The sequence below is a fragment of the Lissotriton vulgaris genome, chromosome 8 (genome assembly GCF_964263255.1).
Source record: "Lissotriton vulgaris chromosome 8, aLisVul1.2, whole genome shotgun sequence".
Lineage (NCBI taxonomy): Eukaryota > Metazoa > Chordata > Amphibia > Caudata > Salamandridae > Lissotriton > Lissotriton vulgaris.
In genome coordinates this window covers 1,530,737,086-1,530,758,176 of record NC_141696.1, presented here as the reverse complement: position 1 = coordinate 1,530,758,176, position 21,091 = coordinate 1,530,737,086, and the positions used below count along the sequence as shown (strand labels likewise).

Sequence of the window (21,091 nt, the reverse complement as noted above, 5' to 3'; positions counted from 1 at the left end):
ATGATCAATTCAACATAGACTTTGCTTTCTGTCCTCCTTTTAAACTTTCTTCCACCTATCTTGCCTTCAGGTTTGACTATGAATGTTTTCCATTTTGTCCTTTTTTGTAAAGTAAACTCTTGTCTGCATCACATTCCACTTCCCCTTGAACACAGATGTCAGTAGTCAGATGACATTGCTTACCTACTCATGCCAAATATATCTGGGTAATATAGTGCTAGTCCATTCAGAGTTAAAAAAACAACTACCTAACCTGGATCCCAAAAATGCTATTTACCCATTGCACCAGTTAACTGGGGAATGATACAGGACTCCTTAAAACATATCTCTACCATATGAGGTTAAAAATCCAGGTCCTGCATCTATTTTGTTAAATGGTTCAAATTAAAGTATGAAGACCCCAGCTATCCGAAGGCCGAAATAGCTCAGTTGGCCGAGCGTTAGACTGAAGATCTAAAGGTCCCTGGTTCAATCCCGGGTTTCGGCACAGTTGAGAGGTTCCTTGCTTCTAACAAAATAGGTCTTGGGATCAGCTGTAGTTCTTTTTCTCTATTCATCAAATTTTTTCCAACTGATCTACAACACAATCAATTTAACATAGACTTTGCTTTATGTCCTCCTTCTAAACTTGCTTCCACCTCTCTTACCTTCAGGTTTGACAATGAATATTTCCCATTTCATGCTTTTTTGTAAAGTAAACTCTTGTCTGCATTACCTTCCACTTCCCCTTGAACACAGATGTCAGTAGTCAGATGACATTGCTTACCTACTCATGCCAAATATATCTGGGTAATATAGTGCTAGTCCATTCAGAGTTAAAAAAACAACTACCTAACCTGGATCCAAAAAATGCTATTTACCCATTGCACCAGTTAATTGCGGAATGATACAGGTCTCCTTAAAACATATCTCTACCATATGAGGTTAAAAATCCAGGTCCTGCATCTATTTTGTTAAATGGTTTAAATTAAAGTATGAAGACCACAGCTATAAGCAGGCCGAAATAGCTCAGTTGGGACAGCGTTAGACTGCAGATCTAAAGGTCCCTGGTTCAATCCCGGGTTTCGGCACAGTTGAGAGGTTCCTTGCTTCTAACAAAATAGGTCTTAGAATCAGCTGTAGTACTTTTTCTCTATTCATCAAATTTTTTCCAACTGATCTACAACACAATCAATTTAACATAAACTTTGCTTTATGACCTCCTTCTAAACTTGCTTCCACCTCTCTTACCTTCAGGTTTGACAATGAATATTTCCCATTTCATGCTTTTTTGTAAAGTAAACTCTTGTCTGCATTACCTTCCACCTCCCCTTGAATACAGATGTCAGTAGTCAGATGACATTGCTTACCTACTCATGCCAAATATATCTGGATCCCAAAAATGCTATTTACCCATTGCACCAGTTAATTGCGGAATGATATAGGACTCCTTAAAACATATCTCACCATATGAGGTTAAAAATCCAGGTCCTGCATCTATTTTGTTAAATGGTTTAAATTAAAGTATGAAGACCACAGCTATCAGAAGGCTGAAATAGCTCAGTTGGGAGAGCGTTAGACTGAAGATCTAAAGGTCCCTGGTTCAATACCGGGTTTCGGCACAGTTGAGAGGTTCCTTGCTTCTAACAAAATAGGTCTTGGAATAGGCTGTAGTACTTTTTTCTCTATCAACATTTTTATCAACTGATCTACAAAATGATCAATTCAACATAGACTTTGCTTTCTGTCCTCCTTTTAAACTTTCTTCCACCTATCTTGCCTTCAGGTTTGACTATGAATGTTTTCCATTTCGTCCTTTATTGTAAAGTAAACTCTTGTCTGCATCACATTCCACTTCCCCTTGAACACAGATGTCAGTAGTCAGATGACATTGCTTACCTACTCATGCCAAATATATCTGGGTAATATAGTGCTAGTCCATTCAGAGTTAAAAAAACAACTACCTAACCTGGATCCCAAAAATGCTATTTACCCATTGCACCAGTTAACTGGGGAATGATACAGGACTCCTTAAAACATAACCTACCATATGAGGTTAAAAATCCAGGTCCTGCATCTATTTTGTTAAATGGTTTAAATTAAAGTATGAAGACCACAGCTCTAAGCAGGCCGAAATAGCTCAGTTGGGCGAGCGTTAGACTGAAGATCTAAAGGTCCCTGGTTCAATCACGGGTTTCGGCACAGTTGAGAGGTTCCTTACTTCTAACAAAATAGGTCTTGGGATCAGCTGTAGTTCTTTTTCTCTATTCATTAAATTTTTTCCAACTGATCTACAACACAATCATTTTAACATAGACTTTGCTTTATGTCCTCCTTCTAAACTTGCTTCCACCTCTCTTACCTTCAGGTTTGACAATGAATATTTCCCATTTCATGCTTTTTTGTAAAGTAAACTCTTGTCTGCATTACCTTCCACTTCCCCTTGAACACAGATGTCAGTAGTCAGATTTCATTGCTTACCTACTCATGCCAAATATATCTGGGTAATATAGTGCTAGTCCATTCAGAGTTAAAAAAACAACTACCTAACCTGGATCCCAAAAATGCTATTTGCCCATTGCACCAGTTAATTGCGGAATGATACTTGACTCCTTAAAACATATCTCTACCATATGAGGTTAAAAATCCAGGTCCTGCATCTATTTTGTTAAATGGTTTAAATTAAAGTATGAAGACTACAGCTAGCAGGAGGCAGAAATAGCTCAGTTGGGAGAGCGTTAGACTGAAGATCTAAAGGTCCCTGGTTTAATCCCGGGTTTCGGCACTGTTGAGAGGTTCCTTGCTTCTCACAAAATAAGTCTTGGAATCAGCTGTAGTACTTTTTTCTCTATCAACATTTTTATCAACTGATCCACAAAATGACCAATTCAACATAGACTTTGCTTTCTGTCCTCCTTTTAAACTTTCTTCCACCTATCTTTCCTTCAGGTTTGACTATGAATGTTTCCCATTTCGTCCTTTTTTGTAAAGTAAACTCTTGTCTGCATCACATTCCACTTCCCCTTGAACACAGATGTCAGTAGTCAGATGACATTGCTTACCTACTCATGCCAAATATATCTGGGTAATATAATGCTAGTCCATTCAGAGTTAAAAAAACAACTACCTAACCTGGATCCCAAAAATGCTATTTACCCATTGCACCAGTTAACTGGGGAATGATACAGGACTCCTTAAAACATATCTCTACCATATGAGGTTGAAAATCCAGGTCCTGCATCTATTTTGTTAAATGGTTCAAATTAAAGTATGAAGACCCCAGCTATCAGAAGGCCAAAATAGCTCGGTTGGGAGAGAGTTAGACTGAAGATCTAAAGGTCCCTAGTTCAATCCCGGGTTTCGGCACAGTTGAGAGGTTCCTTGCTTCTAACAAAATAGGTCTTGGAATCAGCTGTAGTACTTTTTCTCTATTCATCAAATTTTTTCCAACTGATCTACAACACAATCAATTTAACATAGACTTTGCTTTATGTCCTCCTTCTAAACTTGCTTCCACCTCTCTTACCTTCAGGTTTGACAATGAATATTTCCCATTTCATGCTTTTTTGTAAAGTAAACTCTTGTCTGCATTACCTTCCACTTCCCCTTGAACACAGATGTCAGTAGTCAGATGTCATTGCTTACCTACTCATGCCAAATATATCTGGGTAATATAGTGCTAGTCCATTCAGAGTTAAAAAAACAACTACCTAACCTGGATCCCAAAAATGCTATTTGCCCATTGCACCAGTTAATTGCGGAATGATACATGACTCCTTAAAACATATCTCTACCATATGAGGTTAAAAATCCAGGTCCTGCATCTATTTTGTTAAATGGTTTAAATTAAAGTATGAAGACTACAGCTAGCAGGAGGCAGAAATAGCTCAGTTGGGAGAGCGTTAGACTGAAGATCTAAAGGTCCCTGGTTTAATCCCGGGTTTCGGCACTGTTGAGAGGTTCCTTGCTTCTCACAAAATAAGTCTTGGAATCAGCTGTAGTACTTTTTTCTCTATCAACATTTTTATCAACTGATCCACAAAATGACCAATTCAACATAGACTTTGCTTTCTGTCCTCCTTTTAAACTTTCTTCCACCTATCTTTCCTTCAGGTTTGACTATGAATGTTTCCCATTTCGTCCTTTTTTGTAAAGTAAACTCTTGTCTGCATCACATTCCACTTCCCCTTGAACACAGATGTCAGTAGTCAGATGACATTGCTTACCTACTCATGCCAAATATATCTGGGTAATATAATGCTAGTCCATTCAGAGTTAAAAAAACAACTACCTAACCTGGATCCCAAAAATGCTATTTACCCATTGCACCAGTTAACTGGGGAATGATACAGGACTCCTTAAAACATATCTCTACCATATGAGGTTAAAAATCCAGGTCCTGCATCTATTTTGTTAAATGGTTCAAATTAAAGTATGAAGACCCCAGCTATCAGAAGGCCAAAATAGCTCGGTTGGGAGAGCGTTAGACTGAAGATCTAAAGGTCCCTAGTTCAATCCCGGGTTTCGGCACAGTTGAGAGGTTCCTTGCTTCTAACAAAATAGGTCTTGGAATCAGCTGTAGTACTTTTTCTCTATTCATCAAATTTTTTCCAACTGATCTACAACACAATCAATTTAACATAGACTTTGCTTTATGTCCTCCTTCTAAACTTGCTTCCACCTCTCTTACCTTCAGGTTTGACTATGAATATTTCCCATTTCCTGCTTTTTTGTAAAGTAAACTCTTGTCTGCATTACCTTCCACCTCCCCTTGAATACAGATGTCAGTAGTCAGATGACATTGCTTACCTACTCATGCCAAATATATCTGGGTTAATATAGTGCTAGTCCATTCAGAGTTAAAAAAACAACTACCTAACCTGGATCCCAAAACTGCTATTTGCCCATTGCACCAGTTAATTGCGGAATGATACAGGACTCCTTAAAACATATCTCTACCATATGAGGTTAAAAATCCAGGTCCTGCATCTATTTTGTTAAATGGTTTAAATTAAAGTATGAAGACCACAGCTATAAGCAGGCCGCAATAGCTCAGTTGGGAGAGCGTTAGACTGAAGATCTAAAGGTCCCTGGTTCAATCCCGGGTTTCTGCACAGTTGAGAGGTTCCTTGCTTCTAACAAAATAGGTCTTGGAATCAGCTGTAGTACTTTTTTCTCTATCAACATTTTTATCAACTGATCTACAAAATGATCAATTCAACATAGACTTTGCTTTCTGTCCTCCTTTTAAACTTTCTTCCACCTATCTTGCCTTCAGGTTTGACAATTAATGTTTCCCATTTCGTCCTTTTTTGTAAAGTAAATTCTTGTCTGCATCACATTCCACTTCCCCTTGAACACAGATGTCAGTAGTCAGATGACATTGCTTACCTACTCATGCCAAATATATCTAGGTAATATAGTGCTAGTCCATTCAGAGTTATAAAAACAACTACCTAACCTGGATCCCAAAAATGCTATTTACCCATTGCACCAGTTAACTGGGGAATGATACAGGACTCCTTAAAACATATCTCTACCATATGAGGTTAAAAATCCAGGTCCTGCATCTAGGATGCCTTCTGATCTTGCTTCTCCTTTTATCCGTCTTCAGGGCGGGCGTAAACCCGCCCCTGCCTGCCCCAAGGGCGTGGCCAGCCGCGTCAGTGTCTAGGCCAACCCACTCTAGGGCGGGAACAGGCGCGCCCCGGCTACGCCGCTTCGGGCATACCAGCCGAGACTCGCCTCCCGCCCAAGATGGCTTCCCGGGGGGATCGTGGTACTCCGCCATACGTTCGGGGGGACCGAGTGGTCGCCCCTTTCCAAAAAACAACTACCTAACCTGGATCCCAAAACTGCTATTTGCCCATTGCACCAGTTAATTGCGGAATGATACAGGACTCCTTAAAACATATTTCTACCATATGAGGTTAAAAATCCAGGTCCTGCATCTATTTTGTTAAATGGTTTAAATTAAAGTATGAAGACCACAGCTATAAGCAGGCCGCAATAGCTCAGTTGGGAGAGCGTTAGACTGAAGATCTAAAGGTCCCTGGTTCAATCCCGGGTTTCTGCACAGTTGAGAGGTTCCTTGCTTCTAACAAAATAGGTCTTGGAATAAGCTGTAGTACTTTTTTCTCTATTAACATTTTTATCAACTGATCTACAAAATGATCAATTCAACATAGACTTTGCTTTCTGTCCTCTTTTTAAACTTTCTTCCACCTATCTTGCCTTCAGGTTTGACAATGAATGTTTCCCATTTCGTCCTTTTTTGTAAAGTAAACTCTTGTCTGCATCACATTCCACTTCCCCTTGAACACAGATGTCAGTAGTCAGATGACATTGCTTACCTACTCATGCCAAATATATCTAGGTAATATAGTGCTAGTCCATTCAGAGTTAAAAAACAACTACCTAACCTGGATCCCAAAAATGCTATTTACCCATTGCACCAGTTAATTGCGGAATGATACAGGACTCCTTAAAACATATCTCACCATATGAGGTTAAAAATCCAGGTCCTGCATCTATTTTGTTAAATGGTTTAAATTAAAGTATGAAGACCGCAGCTATAAGCAGGCCGAAATAGCTAAGTTGGGAGAGCGTTAGACTGAAGATCTAAAGGTCCCTGGTTCAATCCCGGGTTTCGGCACAGTTGAGAGGTTCCTTGCTTTTAACATAATAGGTCTTGGAATCAGCTGTAGTACTTTTTTCTCTATCAACATTTTTATCAACTGATCTACAAAATGATCAATTCAACATAGACTTTGCTTTCTGTCCTCCTTTTAAACTTTCTTCCACCTATCTTGCCTTCAGGTTTGACTATGAATGTTTTCCATTTCGTCCTTTTTTGTAAAGTAAACTCTTGTCTGCATCACATTCCACTTCCCCTTGAACACAGATGTCAGTAGTCAGATGACATTGCTTACCTACTCATGCCAAATATATCTGGGTAATATAGTGCTAGTCCATTAAGAGTTAAAAAAACAACTACCTAACCTGGATCCAAAAAATGCTATTTACCCATCTTACCAGTTAATTGCGGAATGATACAGGACTCCTTAAAACATATCTCTACCATATGAGGTTAAAAATCCAGGTCCTGCATCTATTTTGTTAAATGGTTTAAATTAAAGTATGAAGACCACAGCTATAAGCAGGCCGAAATAGCTCAGTTGGGAGAGCGTTAGACTGAAGATCTAAAGGTCCCTGGTTCAATCCCGGGTTTCGGCACAGTTGAGAGGTTCCTTGCTTCTAACAAAATAGGTCTTGGAATCAGCTGTAGTACTTTTTCTCTATTCATCAAATTTTTTCCAACTGATCTACAACACAATCAATTTAACATAGACTTTGCTTTATGTACTCCTTCTAAACTTGCTTCCACCTCTCTTACCTTCAGGTTTGACAATGAATATTTCCCATTTCATGCTTTTTTGTAAAGTAAACTCTTGTCTGCATTACCTTCCACTTCCCCTTGAACACAGATGTCAGTAGTCAGATGACATTGCTTACCTACTCATGCCAAATATATCTGGGTAATATAGTGCTAGTCCATTAAGAGTTAAAAAAACAACTACCTAACCTGGATCCAAAAAATGCTATTTACCCATCTTACCAGTTAATTGCGGAATGATACAGGACTCCTTAAAACATATCTCTACCATATGAGGTTAAAAATCCAGGTCCTGCATCTATTTTGTTAAATGGTTTAAATTAAAGTATGAAGACCACAGCTATAAGCAGGCCGAAATAGCTCAGTTGGGAGAGCGTTAGACTGAAGATCTAAAGGTCCCTGGTTCAATCCCGGGTTTCGGCACAGTTGAGAGGTTCCTTGCTTCTAACAAAATAGGTCTTGGAATCAGCTGTAGTACTTTTTCTCTATTCATCAAATTTTTTCCAACTGATCTACAACACAATCAATTTAACATAGACTTTGCTTTATGTCCTCCTTCTAAACTTGCTTCCACCTCTCTTACCTTCAGGTTTGACAATGAATATTTCCCATTTCATGCTTTTTTGTAAAGTAAACTCTTGTCTGCATTACCTTCCACCTCCCCTTGAATACAGATGTCAGTAGTCAGATGACATTGCTTACCTACTCATGCCAAATATATCTGGGTAATATAGTGCTAGTCCATTCAGAGTTAAAAAAACAACTACCTAACCTGGATCCCAAAACTGCTATTTGCCCATTGCACCAGTTAATTGCGGAATAATACAGGACTCCTTAAAACATATCTCTACCATATGAGGTTAAAAATCCAGGTCCTGCATCTATTTTGTTAAATGGTTTAAATTAAAGTATGAAGACCACAGATATAAGCAGGCCGCAATAGCTCAGTTGGGAGAGCGTTAGACTGAAGATCTAAAGGTCCCTGGTTCAATCCCGGGTTTCGGCACAGTTGAGAGGTTCCTTGCTTCTAACAAAATAGGTCTTGGAATCAGCTGTAGTACTTTTTTCTCTATCAACATTTTTATCAACTGATCTACAAAATGATCAATTCAACATAGACTTTGCTTTCTGTCCTCCTTTTAAACTTTCTTCCACCTATCTTGCCTTCAGGTTTGACAATGAATGTTTCCCATTTCGTCCTTTTTTGTAAAGTAAACTCTTGTCTGCATCACATTCCACTTCCCCTTGAACACAGATGTCAGTAGTCAGATGACATTGCTTACCTACTCATGCCAAATATATCTAGGTAATATAGTGCTAGTCCATTTCGAGTTAAAAAAACAACTACCTAACCTGGATCCCAAAAATGCTATTTACCCATTGCACCAGTTAACTGGGGAATGATACAGGACTCCTTAAAACATATCTCTACCATATGAGGTTAAAAATCCAGGTCCTGCATCTATTTTGTTAAATGGTTTAAATTAAAGTATGAAGACCACAGCTATAAGCAGGCCGAAATAGCTCAGTTGGGAGAGCGTTAGACTGAAAATCTAAAGGGCCCTGATTCAATCCCGGGTTTCGGCACAGTTGAGAGGTTCCTTGCTTCTAACAAAATAGGTCTTGGAATCAGCTGTAGTACTTTTTCTCTATTCATCAAATTTTTTCCAACTGATCTACAACACAATCAATTTAACATAGACTTTGCTTTATGTACTCCTTCTAAACTTGCTTCCACCTCTCTTACCTTCAGGTTTGACAATGAATATTTCCCATTTCATGCTTTTTTGTAAAGTAAACTCTTGTCTGCATTACCTTCCACTTCCCCTTGAACACAGATGTCAGTAGTCAGATGACATTGCTTACCTACTCATGCCAAATATATCTGGGTAATATAGTGCTAGTCCATTCAGAGTTAAAAAAACAACTACCTAACCTGGATCCCAAAAATGCTATTTACCCATTGCACCAGTTAATTGCGGAATGATACAGGGCTCCTTAAAACATATCTCACCATATGAGGTTAAAAATCCAGGTCCTGCATCTATTTTGTTAAATGGTTTAAATTAAAGTATGAAGACCACAGCTATAAGCAGGCCAAAATAGCTAAGCTGGGAGAGCGTTAGACTGAAGATCTAAAGGTCCCTGGTTCAATCCTGGGTTTCGGCACAGTTGAGAGGTTCCTTGCTTCTAACAAAATAGGTCTTGGAATCAGCTGTAGTACTCTTATCTCTATCAACATTTTTATCAACTGATCTACAAAATGATCAATTCAACATAGACTTTGCTTTCTGTCCTCCTTTTAAACTTTCTTCCACCTATCTTGCCTTCAGGTTTGACTATGAATGTTTTCCATTTTGTCCTTTTTTGTAAAGTAAACTCTTGTCTGCATCACATTCCACTTCCCCTTGAACACAGATGTCAGTAGTCAGATGACATTGCTTACCTACTCATGCCAAATATATCTGGGTAATATAGTGCTTGTCCATTCAGAGTTAAAAAAACAACTACCTAACCTGGATCCCAAAAATGCTATTTACCCATTGCACCAGTTAACTGGGGAATGATACAGGACTCCTTAAAACATATCTCTACCATATGAGGTTAAAAATCCAGGTCCTGCATCTATTTTGGTAAATGGTTCAAATTAAAGTATGAAGACCCCAGCTATCAGAAGGCCGAAATAGCTCAGTTGGGAGAGCGTTAGACTGAAGATCTAAAGGTCCCTGGTTCAATCCCGGGATTCGGCACAGTTGAGAGGCTCCTTGCTTCTAACAAATAGGTCTTGGAATCAGCTGTAGTACTTTTTTCTCTATTAACATTTTTATCAACTGATCTACAAAATGATCAATTCAACATAGACTTTGCTTTCTGTCCTCCTTTTAAACTTTCTTCCACCTATCTTGCCTTCAGGTTTGACTATGAATGTTTTCCATTTCGTCCTTTTTTGTAAAGTAAACTCTTGTCTGCATCACATTCCACTTCCCCTTGAACACAAATGTCAGTAGTCAGATGACATTGCTTACCTACTCATGCCAAATATATCTGGGTAATATAGTGCTAGTCCATTCAGAGTTAAAAAAACAACTACCTAACCTGGATCCCAAAAATGCTATTTACCCATTGCACCAGTTAACTGGGGAATGATACAGGACTCCTTAAAACATATCTCTACCATATGAGGTTAAAAATCCAGGTCCTGCATCTATTTTGTTAAATGGTTCAAATTAAAGTATGAAGACCCCAGCTATCAGAAGGCCGAAATAGCTCAGTTGGGAGAGCGTTAGACTGAAGATTTAAAGGTCCCTGGTTCAATCCCGGGTTTCGGCACAGTAGAGAGGTTCCTTGCTTCTAACAAAATAGGTCTTGGAATCAGCTGTAGTACTTTTTCTCTATTCATCAAATTTTTTCCAACTGATCTACAACACAATCAATTTAACATAGACTTTGCTTTATGTACTCCTTCTAAACTTGCTTCCACCTCTCTTACCTTCAGGTTTGACAATGAATATTTCCCATTTCATGCTTTTTTGTAAAGTAAACTCTTGTCTGCATTACCTTCCACTTCCCCTTGAACACAGATGTCAGTAGTCAGATGACATTGCTTACCTACTCATGCCAAATATATCTGGGTAATATAGTGCTAGTCCATTAAGAGTTAAAAAAACAACTACCTAACCTGGATCCAAAAAATGCTATTTACCCATCTTACCAGTTAATTGCGGAATGATACAGGACTCCTTAAAACATATCTCTACCATATGAGGTTAAAAATCCAGGTCCTGCATCTATTTTGTTAAATGGTTTAAATTAAAGTATGAAGACCACAGCTATAAGCAGGCCGAAATAGCTCAGTTGGGAGAGCGTTAGACTGAAGATCTAAAGGTCCCTGGTTCAATCCCGGGTTTCGGCACAGTTGAGAGGTTCCTTGCTTCTAACAAAATAGGTCTTGGAATCAGCTGTAGTACTTTTTCTCTATTCATCAAATTTTTTCCAACTGATCTACAACACAATCAATTTAACATAGACTTTGCTTTATGTCCTCCTTCTAAACTTGCTTCCACCTCTCTTACCTTCAGGTTTGACAATGAATATTTCCCATTTCATGCTTTTTTGTAAAGTAAACTCTTGTCTGCATTACCTTCCACCTCCCCTTGAATACAGATGTCAGTAGTCAGATGACATTGCTTACCTACTCATGCCAAATATATCTGGGTAATATAGTGCTAGTCCATTCAGAGTTAAAAAAACAACTACCTAACCTGGATCCCAAAACTGCTATTTGCCCATTGCACCAGTTAATTGCGGAATAATACAGGACTCCTTAAAACATATCTCTACCATATGAGGTTAAAAATCCAGGTCCTGCATCTATTTTGTTAAATGGTTTAAATTAAAGTATGAAGACCACAGATATAAGCAGGCCGCAATAGCTCAGTTGGGAGAGCGTTAGACTGAAGATCTAAAGGTCCCTGGTTCAATCCCGGGTTTCGGCACAGTTGAGAGGTTCCTTGCTTCTAACAAAATAGGTCTTGGAATCAGCTGTAGTACTTTTTTCTCTATCAACATTTTTATCAACTGATCTACAAAATGATCAATTCAACATAGACTTTGCTTTCTGTCCTCCTTTTAAACTTTCTTCCACCTATCTTGCCTTCAGGTTTGACAATGAATGTTTCCCATTTCGTCCTTTTTTGTAAAGTAAACTCTTGTCTGCATCACATTCCACTTCCCCTTGAACACAGATGTCAGTAGTCAGATGACATTGCTTACCTACTCATGCCAAATATATCTAGGTAATATAGTGCTAGTCCATTTCGAGTTAAAAAAACAACTACCTAACCTGGATCCCAAAAATGCTATTTACCCATTGCACCAGTTAACTGGGGAATGATACAGGACTCCTTAAAACATATCTCTACCATATGAGGTTAAAAATCCAGGTCCTGCATCTATTTTGTTAAATGGTTTAAATTAAAGTATGAAGACCACAGCTATAAGCAGGCCGAAATAGCTCAGTTGGGAGAGCGTTAGACTGAAAATCTAAAGGGCCCTGATTCAATCCCGGGTTTCGGCACAGTTGAGAGGTTCCTTGCTTCTAACAAAATAGGTCTTGGAATCAGCTGTAGTACTTTTTCTCTATTCATCAAATTTTTTCCAACTGATCTACAACACAATCAATTTAACATAGACTTTGCTTTATGTACTCCTTCTAAACTTGCTTCCACCTCTCTTACCTTCAGGTTTGACAATGAATATTTCCCATTTCATGCTTTTTTGTAAAGTAAACTCTTGTCTGCATTACCTTCCACTTCCCCTTGAACACAGATGTCAGTAGTCAGATGACATTGCTTACCTACTCATGCCAAATATATCTGGGTAATATAGTGCTAGTCCATTCAGAGTTAAAAAAACAACTACCTAACCTGGATCCCAAAAATGCTATTTACCCATTGCACCAGTTAATTGCGGAATGATACAGGGCTCCTTAAAACATATCTCACCATATGAGGTTAAAAATCCAGGTCCTGCATCTATTTTGTTAAATGGTTTAAATTAAAGTAGGAAGACCACAGCTATAAGCAGGCCAAAATAGCTAAGCTGGGAGAGCGTTAGACTGAAGATCTAAAGGTCCCTGGTTCAATCCTGGGTTTCGGCACAGTTGAGAGGTTCCTTGCTTCTAACAAAATAGGTCTTGGAATCAGCTGTAGTACTCTTATCTCTATCAACATTTTTATCAACTGATCTACAAAATGATCAATTCAACATAGACTTTGCTTTCTGTCCTCCTTTTAAACTTTCTTCCACCTATCTTGCCTTCAGGTTTGACTATGAATGTTTTCCATTTTGTCCTTTTTTGTAAAGTAAACTCTTGTCTGCATCACATTCCACTTCCCCTTGAACACAGATGTCAGTAGTCAGATGACATTGCTTACCTACTCATGCCAAATATATCTGGGTAATATAGTGCTTGTCCATTCAGAGTTAAAAAAACAACTACCTAACCTGGATCCCAAAAATGCTATTTACCCATTGCACCAGTTAACTGGGGAATGATACAGGACTCCTTAAAACATATCTCTACCATATGAGGTTAAAAATCCAGGTCCTGCATCTATTTTGGTAAATGGTTCAAATTAAAGTATGAAGACCCCAGCTATCAGAAGGCCGAAATAGCTCAGTTGGGAGAGCGTTAGACTGAAGATCTAAAGGTCCCTGGTTCAATCCCGCGATTCGGCACAGTTGAGAGGCTCCTTGCTTCTAACAAATAGGTCTTGGAATCAGCTGTAGTACTTTTTTCTCTATTAACATTTTTATCAACTGATCTACAAAATGATCAATTCAACATAGACTTTGCTTTCTGTCCTCCTTTTAAACTTTCTTCCACCTATCTTGCCTTCAGGTTTGACTATGAATGTTTTCCATTTCGTCCTTTTTTGTAAAGTAAACTCTTGTCTGCATCACATTCCACTTCCCCTTGAACACAGATGTCAGTAGTCAGATGACATTGCTTACCTACTCATGCCAAATATATCTGGGTAATATAGTGCTAGTCCATTCAGAGTTAAAAAAACAACTACCTAACCTGGATCCCAAAAATGCTATTTACCCATTGCACCAGTTAACTGGGGAATGATACAGGACTCCCTAAAACATATCTCTACCATATGAGGTTAAAAATCCAGGTCCTGCATCTATTTTGTTAAATGGTTCAAATTAAAGTATGAAGACCCCAACTATCAGAAGGCCGAAATAGCTCAGTTGGGAGAGCGTTAGACTGAAGATCTAAAGGTCCCTGGTTCAATCCTGGGTTTCGGCACAGTTGAGAGGTTCCTTGCTTCTGACAAATAGGTCTTGGAATCAGCTGTAGTACTTTTTTCTCTATTAACATTTTTATCAACTGATCTACAAAATGATCAATTCAACATAGACTTTGCTTTCTGTCCTCCTTTTAAACTTTCTTCCACCTATCTTGCCTTCAGGTTTGACTATGAATGTTTTCCATTTCGTCCTTTTTTGTAAAGTAAACTCTTGTCTGCATCACATTCCACTTCCCCTTGAACACAGATGTCAGTAGTCAGATGACATTGCTTACCTACTCATGCCAAATATATCTGGGTAATATAGTGCTAGTCCATTCAGAGTTAAAAAAACAACTACCTAACATGGATCCCAAAAATGCTATTTACCCATTGCACAAGTTAACTGGGGAATGATACAGGACTCCTTAAAACATATCTCTACCATATGAGGTTAAAAATCCAGGTCCTGCATCTATTTTGTTAAATGGTTCAAATTAAAGTATGAAGACCCCAGCTATCAGAAGGCCGAAATAGCTCAGTTGGGAGAGCGTTAGACTGAAGATCTAAAGGTCCCGGGTTCAATCCCGGGTTTCGGCACAGTTGAGAGGTTCCTTGCTTCTAACAAAACAGGTCTTGGAATCAGCTGTAGTACTTTTTCTCTATTCATCAAATTTTTTCCAACTGATCTACAACACAATCAATTTAACATAGACTTTGCTTTATGTACTCCTTCTAAACTTGCTTCCACCTCTCTTACCTTCAGGTTTGACAATGAATATTTCCCATTTCATGCTTTTTTGTAAAGTAAACTCTTGTCTGCATTACCTTCCACTTCCCCTTGAACACAGATGTCAGTAGTCAGATGACATTGCTTACCTACTCATGCCAAATATATCTGGGTAATATAGTGCTAGTCCATTAAGAGTTAAAAAAACAACTACCTAACCTGGATCCAAAAAATGCTATTTACCCATCTTACCAGTTAATTGCGGAATGATACAGGACTCCTTAAAACATATCTCTACCATATGAGGTTAAAAATCCAGGTCCTGCATCTATTTTGTTAAATGGTTTAAATTAAAGTATGAAGACCACAGCTATAAGCAGGCCGAAATAGCTCAGTTGGGAGAGCGTTAGACTGAAGATCTAAAGGTCCCTGGTTCAATCCCGGGTTTCGGCACAGTTGAGAGGTTCCTTGCTTCTAACAAAATAGGTCTTGGAATCAGCTGTAGTACTTTTTCTCTATTCATCAAATTTTTTCCAACTGATCTACAACACAATCAATTTAACATAGACTTTGCTTTATGTCCTCCTTCTAAACTTGCTTCCACCTCTCTTACCTTCAGGTTTGACAATGAATATTTCCCATTTCATGCTTTTTTGTAAAGTAAACTCTTGTCTGCATTACCTTCCACCTCCCCTTGAATACAGATGTCAGTAGTCAGATGACATTGCTTACCTACTCATGCCAAATATATCTGGGTAATATAGTGCTAGTCCATTCAGAGTTAAAAAAACAACTACCTAACCTGGATCCCAAAACTGCTATTTGCCCATTGCACCAGTTAATTGCGGAATAATACAGGACTCCTTAAAACATATCTCTACCATATGAGGTTAAAAATCCAGGTCCTGCATCTATTTTGTTAAATGGTTTAAATTAAAGTATGAAGACCACAGATATAAGCAGGCCGCAATAGCTCAGTTGGGAGAGCGTTAGACTGAAGATCTAAAGGTCCCTGGTTCAATCCCGGGTTTCGGCACAGTTGAGAGGTTCCTTGCTTCTAACAAAATAGGTCTTGGAATCAGCTGTAGTACTTTTTTCTCTATCAACATTTTTATCAACTGATCTACAAAATGATCAATTCAACATAGACTTTGCTTTCTGTCCTCCTTTTAAACTTTCTTCCACCTATCTTGCCTTCAGGTTTGACAATGAATGTTTCCCATTTCGTCCTTTTTTGTAAAGTAAACTCTTGTCTGCATCACATTCCACTTCCCCTTGAACACAGATGTCAGTAGTCAGATGACATTGCTTACCTACTCATGCCAAATATATCTAGGTAATATAGTGCTAGTCCATTTCGAGTTAAAAAAACAACTACCTAACCTGGATCCCAAAAATGCTATTTACCCATTGCACCAGTTAACTGGGGAATGATACAGGACTCCTTAAAACATATCTCTACCATATGAGGTTAAAAATCCAGGTCCTGCATCTATTTTGTTAAATGGTTTAAATTAAAGTATGAAGACCACAGCTATAAGCAGGCCGAAATAGCTCAGTTGGGAGAGCGTTAGACTGAAAATCTAAAGGGCCCTGATTCAATCCCGGGTTTCGGCACAGTTGAGAGGTTCCTTGCTTCTAACAAAATAGGTCTTGGAATCAGCTGTAGTACTTTTTCTCTATTCATCAAATTTTTTCCAACTGATCTACAACACAATCAATTTAACATAGACTTTGCTTTATGTACTCCTTCTAAACTTGCTTCCACCTCTCTTACCTTCAGGTTTGACAATGAATATTTCCCATTTCATGCTTTTTTGTAAAGTAAACTCTTGTCTGCATTACCTTCCACTTCCCCTTGAACACAGATGTCAGTAGTCAGATGACATTGCTTACCTACTCATGCCAAATATATCTGGGTAATATAGTGCTAGTCCATTCAGAGTTAAAAAAACAACTACCTAACCTGGATCCCAAAAATGCTATTTACCCATTGCACCAGTTAATTGCGGAATGATACAGGGCTCCTTAAAACATATCTCACCATATGAGGTTAAAAATCCAGGTCCTGCATCTATTTTGTTAAATGGTTTAAATTAAAGTAGGAAGACCACAGCTATAAGCAGGCCAAAATAGCTAAGCTGGGAGAGCGTTAGACTGAAGATCTAAAGGTCCCTGGTTCAATCCTGGGTTTCGGCACAGTTGAGAGGTTCCTTGCTTCTAACAAAATAGGTCTTGGAATCAGCTGTAGTACTCTTATCTCTATCAACATTTTTATCAACTGATCTACAAAATGATCAATTCAACATAGACTTTGCTTTCTGTCCTCCTTTTAAACTTTCTTCCACCTATCTTGCCTTCAGGTTTGACTATGAATGTTTTCCATTTTGTCCTTTTTTGTAAAGTAAACTCTTGTCTGCATCACATTCCACTTCCCCTTGAACACAGATGTCAGTAGTCAGATGACATTGCTTACCTACTCATGCCAAATATATCTGGGTAATATAGTGCTTGTCCATTCAGAGTTAAAAAAACAACTACCTAACCTGGATCCCAAAAATGCTATTTACCCATTGCACCAGTTAACTGGGGAATGATACAGGACTCCTTAAAACATATCTCTACCATATGAGGTTAAAAATCCAGGTCCTGCATCTATTTTGGTAAATGGTTCAAATTAAAGTATGAAGACCCCAGCTATCAGAAGGCCGAAATAGCTCAGTTGGGAGAGCGTTAGACTGAAGATCTAAAGGTCCCTGGTTCAATCCCGCGATTCGGCACAGTTGAGAGGCTCCTTGCTTCTAACAAATAGGTCTTGGAATCAGCTGTAGTACTTTTTTCTCTATTAACATTTTTATCAACTGATCTACAAAATGATCAATTCAACATAGACTTTGCTTTCTGTCCTCCTTTTAAACTTTCTTCCACCTATCTTGCCTTCAGGTTTGACTATGAATGTTTTCCATTTCGTCCTTTTTTGTAAAGTAAACTCTTGTCTGCATCACATTCCACTTCCCCTTGAACACAGATGTCAGTAGTCAGATGACATTGCTTACCTACTCATGCCAAATATATCTGGGTAATATAGTGCTAGTCCATTCAGAGTTAAAAAAACAACTACCTAACCTGGATCCCAAAAATGCTATTTACCCATTGCACCAGTTAACTGGGGAATGATACAGGACTCCCTAAAACATATCTCTACCATATGAGGTTAAAAATCCAGGTCCTGCATCTATTTTGTTAAATGGTTCAAATTAAAGTATGAAGACCCCAACTATCAGAAGGCCGAAATAGCTCAGTTGGGAGAGCGTTAGACTGAAGATCTAAAGGTCCCTGGTTCAATCCTGGGTTTCGGCACAGTTGAGAGGTTCCTTGCTTCTGACAAATAGGTCTTGGAATCAGCTGTAGTACTTTTTTCTCTATTAACATTTTTATCAACTGATCTACAAAATGATCAATTCAACATAGACTTTGCTTTCTGTCCTCCTTTTAAACTTTCTTCCACCTATCTTGCCTTCAGGTTTGACTATGAATGTTTTCCATTTCGTCCTTTTTTGTAAAGTAAACTCTTGTCTGCATCACATTCCACTTCCCCTTGAACACAGATGTCAGTAGTCAGATGACATTGCTTACCTACTCATGCCAAATATATCTGGGTAATATAGTGCTAGTCCATTCAGAGTTAAAAAAACAACTACCTAACATGGATCCCAAAAATGCTATTTACCCATTGCACAAGTTAACTGGGGAATGATACAGGACTCCTTAAAACATATCTCTACCATATGAGGTTAAAAATCCAGGTCCTGCATCTATTTTGTTAAATGGTTCAAATTAAAGTATGAAGACCCCAGCTATCAGAAGGCCGAAATAGCTCAGTTGGGAGAGCGTTAGACTGAAGATCTAAAGGTCCCGGGTTCAATCCCGGGTTTCGGCACAGTTGAGAGGTTCCTTGCTTCTAACAAAACAGGTCTTGGAATCAGCTGTAGTACTTTTTCTCTATTCATCAAATTTTTTCCAACTGATCTACAACACAATCAATTTAACATAGACTTTGCTTTATGTACTCCTTCTAAACTTGCTTCCACCTCTCTTACCTTCAGGTTTGACAATGAATATTTCCCATTTCATGCTTTTTTGTAAAGTAAACTCTTGTCTGCATTACCTTCCACTTCCCCTTGAACACAGATGTCAGTAGTCAGATGACATTGCTTACCTACTCATGCCAAATATATCTGGGTAATATAGTGCTAGTCCATTCAGAGGTAAAAAAACAACTACCTAACCTGGATCCAAAAAATGCTATTTACCCATCTTACCAGTTAATTGCGGAATGATACAGGACTCCTTAAAACATATCTCTACCATATGAGGTTAAAAATCCAGGTCCTGCATCTATTTTGTTAAATGGTTTAAATTAAAGTATGAAGACCACAGCTATAAGCAGGCAGAAATAGCTCAGTTGGGAGAGCGTTAGACTGAAGATCTAAAGGTCCCTGGTTCAATCCCGGGTTTCAGCACAGTTGAGAGGTTCCTTGCTTCTAACAAAATAGGTCTTGGAATCAGCTGTAGTACTTTTTCTCTATTCATCAAATTTTTTCCAACTGATCTACAACATAATCAATTTAACATAGACTTTGCTTTATGTCCTCCTTCTAAACTTGCTTCCACCTCTCTTACCTTCAGGTTTGACAATGAATATTTCCCATTTCATGCTTTTTTGTAAAGTAAACTCTTGTCTGCATTACCTTCCACCTCCCCTTGAATACAGATGTCAGTAGTCAGATGACATTGCTTACCTACTCATGCCAAATATATCTGGGTAATATAGTGCTAGTCCATTCAGAGTTAAAAAAACAACTACCTAACCTGGATCCCAAAACTGCTATTTGCCCATTGCACCAGTTAATTGCGGAATGATACAGGACTCCCCTTAAAACATATCTCTACCATATGAGGTTAAAAATCCAGGTCCTGCATCTATTTTGTTAAATAGTTTAAATTAAAGTATGAAGACCACAGCTATAAGCAGGCCGAAATAGCTCAGTTGGAAGAGCGTTAGACTGAAGATCTAAAGGTCCCTGGTTCCATCCTGGGTTTCGGCACAGTTGAGAGGTTCCTTGCTTCTAACAAAATAGGTCTTGGAATCAGCTGTAGTACTTTTTTCTCTATCAACATTTTTATCAACTGATCTACAAAATGATCAATTCAACATAGACTTTGCTTTCTGTCCTCCTTTTAAACTTTCTTCCACCTATCTTGCCTTCAGGTTTGACAATGAATGTTTCCCATTTCGTCCTTTTTTGTAAAGTAAACTCTTGTCTGCATCACATTCCACTTCCCCTTGAACACAGATGTCAGTAGTCAGATGACATTGCTTACCTACTCATGCCAAATATATCTAGGTAATATAGTGCTAGTCCATTCAGAGTTAAAAAAACAACTACCTAACCTGGATCCCAAAAATGCTATTTACCCATTGCACCAGTTAACTGGGGAATGATACAGGACTCCTTAAAACATATCTCTACCATATGAGGGTAAAAATCCAGGTCCTGCATCTATTTTGTTAAATGGTTTAAATTAAAGTATGAAGACACCAGCTATAAGCAGGCCGAAATAGCTCAGTTGGGAGAGCGTTAGACTGAAGATCTAAAGGTCCCTGGTTTAATCCCGGGTTTCGGCACAGTTGAGAGGTTCCTTGCTTCTAACAAAATAGGTCTTGGAATCAGCTGTAGTACTTTTTCTCTATTCATCAAATTTTTTCCAACTGATCTACAACACAATCAATTTAACATAGACTTTGCTTTATGTCCTCCTTCTAAACTTGCTTCCACCTCTCTTACCTTCAGGTTTGACAATTAATATTTCCCATTTCATGCTTTTTTGTAAAGTAAACTCTTGTCTGCATTACCTTCCACCTCCCCTTGAATACAGATGTCAGTAGTCAGATGACATTGCTTACCTACTCATGCCAAATATATCTGGGTAATATAGTGCTAGTCCATTCAGAGTTAAAAAAACAACTACCTAACCTGGATCCCAAAACTGCTATTTGCCCATTGCACCAGTTAATTGCGGAATGATACAGGACTCCTTAAACATATCTCTACCATATGAGGTTAAAAATCCAGGTCCTGCATCTATTTTGTTAAATGGTTTAAATTAAAGTATGAAGACCAC

General features: G+C 38.4%; 5 non-coding genes across 5 annotated transcripts; all 5 read left to right on the top strand.

Annotated features, from left to right (window-relative positions):
* Positions 1-997: 997 nt before the first annotated feature.
* On the top strand, positions 998-1,070 carry TRNAC-GCA (transfer RNA cysteine (anticodon GCA)). Its single transcript has one exon. It is a non-coding gene; the product is annotated as a tRNA-Cys (tRNA).
* A 6,072-nt stretch (positions 1,071-7,142) lies between these two features.
* Positions 7,143-7,215, top strand: TRNAF-GAA (transfer RNA phenylalanine (anticodon GAA)). Its single transcript has one exon. It is a non-coding gene; the product is annotated as a tRNA-Phe (tRNA).
* A 510-nt stretch (positions 7,216-7,725) lies between these two features.
* TRNAF-GAA (transfer RNA phenylalanine (anticodon GAA)) lies at positions 7,726-7,798 on the top strand. Its single transcript has one exon. It is a non-coding gene; the product is annotated as a tRNA-Phe (tRNA).
* Positions 7,799-11,215: 3,417 nt separating this feature from the next.
* Positions 11,216-11,288, top strand: TRNAF-GAA (transfer RNA phenylalanine (anticodon GAA)). Its single transcript has one exon. It is a non-coding gene; the product is annotated as a tRNA-Phe (tRNA).
* Positions 11,289-15,285: 3,997 nt separating this feature from the next.
* TRNAF-GAA (transfer RNA phenylalanine (anticodon GAA)) lies at positions 15,286-15,358 on the top strand. Its single transcript has one exon. It is a non-coding gene; the product is annotated as a tRNA-Phe (tRNA).
* Positions 15,359-21,091: the final 5,733 nt, after the last annotated feature.